Source organism: Ammospiza nelsoni, chromosome 3 (genome assembly GCF_027579445.1).
Source record: "Ammospiza nelsoni isolate bAmmNel1 chromosome 3, bAmmNel1.pri, whole genome shotgun sequence".
Taxonomy (NCBI): domain Eukaryota; kingdom Metazoa; phylum Chordata; class Aves; order Passeriformes; family Passerellidae; genus Ammospiza; species Ammospiza nelsoni.
Genome location: NC_080635.1, coordinates 2,129,920 through 2,138,043, shown reverse-complemented (window position 1 = coordinate 2,138,043; position 8,124 = coordinate 2,129,920). Strand labels below are relative to the sequence as shown.

Here is an 8,124-nt window from a genome sequence, read left to right as displayed (position 1 = left end):
TGCATGCACTTGTCATATCAGCCATCCTTGGAGACAGGCCCTTGAGAGCTCACAAAGACTTCCAGGGCCCTCCGTCACCTGAGGGCACAGAGCCACCTTTAATCACCCCAGCCAGACCCAGCTGGGGCCAATTTCAGGCATTCTACTTAAGCTCAGGCTGAGGGGCAGTTTATCCTTGAGGTCATGTGGAGTAACTCTGCTTTTGCTGCTCCTTGGTACTGGCTCAACTCAGTGGCTTTTCAGATCTTTGTAGGACAGTTTGGTAAGCTGCCTGCTGATTATTATTTAAATAAAGGTACCTCTGCAGATGAGTAAATAACTTTGTATGGACCATGGGATAATATAAAATTCAGGTGTGAATTTGTTGGTGAACAACCAAGCCTGCTGCTCAACTCAGAAACACATTCTTGGGTTTTGTTCTCTAAACAAATTCAGCAAAATCACAAGCTCTTTATCAAATTGGAAAAAAATGGTGCTTGGGAGATAATCAGTAAAAGTGTAGATGGTTGCCAGGCCAGTTAATAAACGCTGACTTTTATCTCCAGGCTGGTCCCAATCCTGACCTCTTCTAAGTGCAAGTACTATTTCCCTTCCCAGTTGCCTGTGAACAACTAACTTTAGAGAAGAGATTGTAGAGTTTGATGTCAGCCTAGTCCTACTGTGCCAGGAGGGCTGGGGGTCATGTTGCATCTGAACTGCTCTGGGACTGCTGGAAAAATCTCTGTCTCCTATCTGCCAGATCCCTGGGAGAGGAAAATGTACTTGCTGCATGAAGAAAAAAGATCTGGGGAAAAAGCCAGAAGACAAGGAGGCTGGGGTAAGTTCTCTGTGAATCTAATATAAAGCATTGCAAGGAAATAGGTGGGTTTTCAGTCAACACTGATCATACCCCCAGCATCTGAGGCAGTGATGGTTTACATCTGAGGAGTTGCAAATTAGGGAATGTTTCGGAGGCAGCATTTTCATTTTCAGTCATCTTTCAACAGGCTGAGGAAACCAGATTTGGAGACCTGTAATAATCTCATCCTTTGAGAGGTGAGTGGGGAAAACTGTAATAGAGTAGTAACTTTTCTCTTCCAGAGTTCCCATGGAGAAGGATGGGAAATGAAACCTCCATTTGCAGCTTCTTTACAGTTTATATGCTAAAAGCCTCCTATAGTCAGGAATGAGGTTTACTGGATATAGGCAGTGTTAATTTATTCTTGGGGTTACTCAGCTAAGGCTGAATGGGATCTGTTTAGAGTTTGATTCCTTTTCCAAAGGGTCTACTAAACATCTATAGCTGAGAGTCTCTTAGTTGACAAATGTATGGTGTTGGGAGCATAGGAAGTAACATGACAAAGGCAGAATAATAAATACTCAACTTTTGGTAAAATGTGTATTTCTTCTTCCAATACACTTTTAATAGCTTTTCTTAAGCCAGTGTCATAAATTATCAGCAAGTGATGATTTAATCATGTACGACTGGCTCTATTGTTGTGTCAATGCTCTTGTTAGAAAACACAATGTCTGGAGAAATGTTTTCTCTTTTTCTTCATAGGCCTCTTGATTTCTATTATGATTTTTTCTTTACTATAGGAAAAAATGCTCAGTATTTATTTGGGTACTATTGGGCTCACCCCAGTTTGTGGATGCATCTCTTTTCCAAATTGCCATTCCTCTCCAGCTTGCCTTACTTCTATTCTCTGCATTTTCCATGCAGTAGCTGTAATGCTTCCTCCTCCTCCCAGAGCAGCATTTCCCACTCAGGGTTTGCCAGGCTGTGGCTAAAGCAGATCTAGAGCAGAGCCGGGGGGGATGGGGAACAGCAGCAACTGTGCAAGTGCTGCACTTCCCCCGAGGCTCTTTAGGCACTCAGTAACTTCAGCTTTTCCAAGGAATTACTTGTGGGAGTGCCAAGAGTTTGGAGGGCAGTTGGTGAGTTCTCAGTGTAGGGAAAGTTACACAGAGAAGTTTATAAAATATTTAAATGCTCCTGCCAGTACCTGGCACTTTTAAGTTTCCTAAAGCCTTGAAGAAGTGACTTTTGCTGTACTGAGTATCTGGGCTTGGATTGCAGGTGAGGACTAAAGCTGAGCAGAGATTGTCAGTGTTGTGTTCTCATATCCTGTAGCTGGTTACTGGAGATCTTTCTTCTCATACTGACATCAAAACCAAAGAGGGCAGGTGTGAAAGAGTAGTGGCCTCTCTCCCCATGGAATGGAAAACTTGTTATTTTGTGATGGGACTTCTGAAATCTGTGTTTGGCAGGCAGATGATTTTTGTTGTGCTAAATGTAAGCATCTTCCACTTGCTGTAGGTAAAGAATTAAAGTGTATATCTCTGTGTCCCCCCCCATTACTGACAGAGAAATTAATCAGGGCAAACCCTGGCATGAGCACTACTGACAAAGCTGTTGAGAAAAGCTGATCTGTACCACACAGGGCCTTTGTGTTGGAAATCTGCTCTCTGATAAATGGCCGCAGGTGGGAGGTGGCCATGCTTTATCTTTTGGTATCCCTTGGCTGTACTGCTGCTTGGTGGCACCAACAGCCATGGTCTGAATATCTGAAGCTTTGGAAAAATTCAGTTCCTGTAAGAGAAGAATCTAAGCCATGGGGTACCTGGATTAAGAGGAACAATAAAATACCTCAATCTCCTGGTTTAGGAGAGTTGAAGCTGCTGTTGCAGACCTGAACTGGGGTCTGAGGCTGATGCATTGGGGGGCCCCTTGGTACTGAACAGGGAGCACTGACCCATAATGAGTCAAGCTCACAGAGGGTGTCTCTGTCCCCACCCTCGGGGTGTTGGGACTTCTGGGGATTTTAAAGTTTGCTTTCTGTCTGTGGCTGGCTCATGCTTGAAAAGCACCACACAGTGAAGCACTTCCCTGCCTGGTGCACAGGCTGAGTCACTAACACTGCTACCAAAACCCCCTTCCCCAGGGGGAACTGAGCAGGGTGAGGGGAAGGGATCAGAGCAGACCCAGGAGGGAACTGCCCAAAAAGGATCATGTCAGTGAGCATGTTCCCCATACAGCTGACTGGTGACACACACCTCTCTCATGCTGCTTGCAGCTGAAGCAACAAAGCTTTGCAAAGCTAGAGTTGCAAACAGAACTGTTTTTCATGACCAAGGATGAACTCATCCTACTATTTAGCTTTTTTACCTTCTTTCAGTCTGGTGGTTGTAAAACAGAACAAAAAAAAAGGGTGGTTTAGACTGTCTTTTAGGCTTTTAGAAAAAGTGTGGCTTGGTTGTCAAATCTGTTATGTGGCGTAAGATTTTCAGAAATTCTTGGTGTTACCTTTTCTGTGCTCCTGTAAGTCAGGCTACAGGGAGATTGTACCAAGCTAATCTTGAAAATTTTCCTCTTAAATATGTATCATGGTTAATTAAAGGAAATACATTTTCCTTTTCCACCCTTGGAGGCCAATCACCTGCTGTGAGGTTGTAAAATTTATGAGTTAAAAGTTGTTAATGCCTGACTGTGTACATAAAAGTTAAAGGCTACAAGAGACAGCATCACATCAAATGGTGGCAGTGGGTTGAGTCTGCATTCCCTGTGGGGTGTTTCTTGTGGATTCTGTCATGTCTGATGGGAGTGTCTTGCAGTTGGAATCTCAGCTGTAGGACCAAGTGAAGAAAGAGTCTCAAAGGCTAATGCAGGATTTGGTACTTGCCTTTCAAAAACAGCAATGAGAAAGGCTGGGTTCAAAATAATTGTCTGATTACGTGCTGTTATTATAACTATTTTCCTTAGGATACTGGTTCTCAGTTGGAGTGACACTGAGATATTATCTAATGCTGGATTGAGGCTACTGGCATGGGAGCTTTTAAGATAAATAGACTCACCTTTGTTTGACCTCTTCAGTTTGAAATTGCTCATATTAGTAGTACCCTAAATCATTCTTCATCCTTTTCAGATGCTTTAAATATAACAGCTGTATTTACATGATCTAAACGAAACTGAAAGTTCTGTGTCTGTGCAGATGAACTGAAGATAGTCTTTTGCCCTGAGGAGCTGAAACTGCAATAGGGGGCAGGATGGAATGTAGAAGTGGCCTCACTCGCTCCATTCCCAGGGAAAACAGAGTGGCTGGAGATTGCAGAGGCTCTCTTGTAAATCAGCTGTTTCTGAGCCACAGGAGGCAGACACAGAGTTGTACAGGTGTCCCCTGCTCCAGCCCTCGGGCTGCTGGGAGCCAAGTGCTGCTCCCTCGGGCAGAGTTTGGGAACACAGCCCTGAGTATCACCAGGGCTCAGCTGCAGGTGGGATCTGAGCTGGCTTCCCCTGAGCTACTCCTGCCTTCTCCTGACCTCTGGGCCACAGCCCTGGGGAAGCAGAGCTGCTGCTGCCACAATTCTCCCTCTGCTGGGCCGCAAGTGTGCTCTGGGGGGATGGATTAGACCCGTGGGGCTGGATTGGGTTTGAGGGAAGAGCTCTTCCCTGCTCCCTGCAACTGACTCGGCGTGAGGAGAAGGCAGCAGTGTCTGAGTTGTGCAATGTATCAGCAAACATTGGGATGCTGCTGTGAGAGGGGGTTGTGCAACTTTCCTGAATGAATAATGCCTGATGAAAACAATGCAAATGCTGTGTTGCTAAACTTGGGTTCCTATCCAAATGTGCAAATATACTTTTGATTTTTTAACTTTTTTTTAATGCTAGACCCAGCCTTTTAAATATGGAAGCTTTAAATAAGATTTCCCTGTGTCTATTCCTGCACCTAAATCAGCATTTTCCAGAGGCTGAGCAGCACCTGGAGTTCCCCTAAGGCATGTGACTTGTAAAAGCTGCAGTGTAATTAACACTCTGAAAAATCATGTTGCAGATTCATGTGCCTAAGGGTAGGGTTTTTCCCTCTGTTTTTTCATTTTCTCTCCCTCACCCTTTTCAGTCTCTGGCTGGATTACCAACTCTTACAGTTTTATTGTTACCCTTGTGTTAATTTGTGTCTCTTAGAAAGCCAGGCTAGACTTTGAGAACAGTGAGGAAAACCTCATAATATGGATTCAGGGGTGTTCTAAACCCATTAGCAAATATTTTATTGATTATTTAGAAACTAATTTAAGGAAGAGTCTTGTCAGTGTGCAGATCCTCAAAAACTGGTGATATTTTCAATCCTTGAAGTACTGCTTTAAATATTCCTTTGAAAAGGAGCATGCCCAAAACAGCAGTTGTTACAATAGTGGTGTTACTTCATCTCTTCTCTTCTGGCCCTGACACAATGTTGTGTTTCTTGCCTGTGCTTGCTGAAGGACCAGTCATTATTTTACTTGCTGTGACAGAAGAAAACCGATTTCTTTGTAAGACCAAGCAAGAGTTGGATACTTGCATATGATCCTTTAACTGCTTTTCTTCAAAGCTGGGCTGTGTTTTTTTGTTGCTTTGCAGTTAGAGCTGAGCACTGATAAAAGAGAAACTCCCTAAAGACAAACTTCTCCCTTGTCCTGACACACTATACACAAATCTCATTGAGTTCAGCCTTTCCCTCTCTACCTGTGGCTGAATCACATCCTGTCACTCACTCCTGCAGATCTGTCTGAGCACTGAAGAAATGAAACCCTGCAAGATGTGGTCATCTGAAATCCCGAGGGAGCTCCGGATGCCCCAGGTCAGGGCTGGCAGGAATTGCCTTCGGGGCGTGCCCAGAAGCCCGGCAGTGCCAGGCACCCAAAGGGCTCTGTGCTGCTGGGAGCCAGCCTGGTCACAGCCTGCCTGCAGCGGTGCTTTCACCCTCGGAGCTTTTACATCTGCTCTGCTGACAGGCTCTGCAGCTGCTGCTGTAACATCTCCAACGCAACGGCAACAACACCAATGGTGATACCCGGCAGGAGCAGCGGGGAGCGCACAGCTGTGCGAGAGGCGTGAGGAGCTCCGGTGTCCCGTGAGACAGCGGGGCTGGTACCAGTCCCTGCTGTGGGTGACCGCCAGGTGCCACTGCAGCGCCGGGAGCAGCGGCACCGGGGCGCGGGGGACACCTGGCGGCCTGCTCGGTGCGCCGAGCTGATGAGAGCTTGTGCCGATACTCCTGGGGGTGCGAAGGGCGCACTCGGGGTGCAGCCCCCTTACAGACACATCTGCATCATCAACTCTTCCCGTGCCGGACTCTGAAATGGTTCTTCTTCCTGTCTCAGTTTCCTGTTTGCCCTTGCCTCACGATCAAGTGAGATCCATCCTGGTGTTCCTGCCCCTGCATGAAGGTGTGCAATCAATATTTCCTCTCAGGTTGCTGTTTAGGGCCCAGCAAGCAGTGGAGGTTTCTGTCACAACCAGTGTGTGCTTGGCATCATATTCAGGATTTCATAAACACTGGCTATTGCATGTTCACAAAGTAGTGTGAGCAATCAGCTTTCTTTAGTATATAGATGATATCTGGGAGAAAAGATCTCTCATTAAAATATCACTTAATAAAAAAACGACTTCATGATATTTTTTATATACATATGGGGTTTTTGTTGTTTATTAGTTTGGGTTTTTTCCCAGGAAAAGCAAATAGTAGCAGCCATGCAGTTTCTTCTGTAGTTCTAACTTTTACATAGTTAAAAAAAAATATTTTTTACTCCCTGACTTTAAGTCTGTCTGGAGCACTATCTATTTAAAAGGTATTTCTTTTAAATATTTTCTTTATAAAACCTATCCTCATCAGAGGTCTTGCACTGCTGGGAGAAGATTCTGAGATTACAACTGGTGCAGCTGAGCTGTACAGATATTAGGAGAGTTGAGGATGTGGTGGTGTCAGGTCTATGCAATTTGAGATTTAGTGTGGAATTTGTTAATGCCAAAGAAGTTGGCTGTGGCTCTCTTTGGGCTTTTACAAACCTGCTGGTGATATTCCTGCCACTTTCTCTCCCATGGAAGTCTCCCCCTTCCTGTCACATCTCACCATCTCTGTCAGGCAGGTATGTGCAGGGTTTCTGTGGGAGGAGCCCTGCTCTGAGCACCTTTAACCTCAAGGGGCACCCCCCAGTGGGTTCCCCCTTCCTAGCCTGAATTCCCCTTAATGTGAGCCCTTGATCCCAAGGGTAAGGTTATATATTCTGGATTGATGCCTAGGGAAGGCTGCCCTAGAACAGAGGCTGGACAGAGCTAAAGAATAAAGCAGAGATTTATTCAAAGGCCTCCATGGGTCCACCTTGGGCAGCACAAGAGCCCAGCCAGGGCTGCACCTAAGTGAACCCAAAATGGTCCCAAAATGCACAACTGGTCACAGGGTCTGTCACTGGGATCAGTTCTGCTCCATTTGCACATTGGAGTTCATTGTCCAGTTATAGCTTCAGGTCATGCTATCCCATCCTTCTTGTTTTTCTCTCTTCAGTCCATGTTGTTTATGCTTTTGGGCCTGAGATCTGGATCATTTGTCCTTGGTGCCCAGCTGGAGCAGGAATTGTTTTGTCTCCCTGTTCTGTGCAGAGAGCTCACCATCCCATAATGTGGGGCCCAGACCCACACACTAAAGCAACACAGAACCTGAAAAATAGAAAAGCAAAACCTGAGGCATCAGGATCACTTTGGAAAAACACTTCAACAGGTGCTTAACTCCTGGATTTGAGTGGTCCTGTTTAAGGTGCTCCTTTGTGCTTGGCCTGGTGTGACTCCTGCTGGACCTTCATGGACCAAACCATGGGTGACTTTTACCTTGGCTGGCACTGGAAAGGTGGGTTATTGTTTTGCCTAAAGAGTGCTGCAGCTCAAGCAGAGCAGATCCCTCATGATTTGATACGGATAGCTGCTCATTCTTACAAATGATTTGTCTAGCTTCATTATCTTATTTGTCACTTTGGCTTTTTATTTGAAATTTAAGCCCTTCAATGCAATCAAGTTCTATTGCCAGTTTTTACTGTGCAGCTGGAAGGAAGGGAGCTATACCTTGATGAAGTGGATGGTGGCATTCAGGAGTGACTACATGAATAGAGGAAAGAAATAAAAATACAAAATACCTGGAGAATTGGATCAAGAGTTGTGGTCTTTCAAGGATTTGATTAAACTGGATTGGAGTCATGGTCTTTTCTCCAAAAGAAAGCACGTAAGTGCAGTTAATAAGGTAAGAGTAATGTGGTTTAAATGGAGCTTCTTTTTTCATGGATGGATCTTGAAAAATCCTTTGTCTCTATATGTGGGTTCTTCTAAACTGATTACACTAA

General features: G+C 45.1%; 1 long non-coding RNA gene across 2 annotated transcripts; it reads left to right on the top strand.

The window, feature by feature from the left end:
• The first annotated feature begins 174 nt into the window (after window positions 1-174).
• Window positions 175-6,423, top strand: LOC132071516 (uncharacterized). 2 transcript variants are annotated; one of them, XR_009418129.1, is made up of 4 exons: window positions 175-262; window positions 740-817; window positions 5,517-5,594; window positions 5,749-6,423. It is a non-coding gene; the product is annotated as an uncharacterized LOC132071516 (long non-coding RNA). The 2 variants fall into 2 exon arrangements; XR_009418128.1 differs by having other exon boundaries at window positions 5,517-6,423.
• The last annotated feature ends 1,701 nt before the right edge of the window (window positions 6,424-8,124 follow it).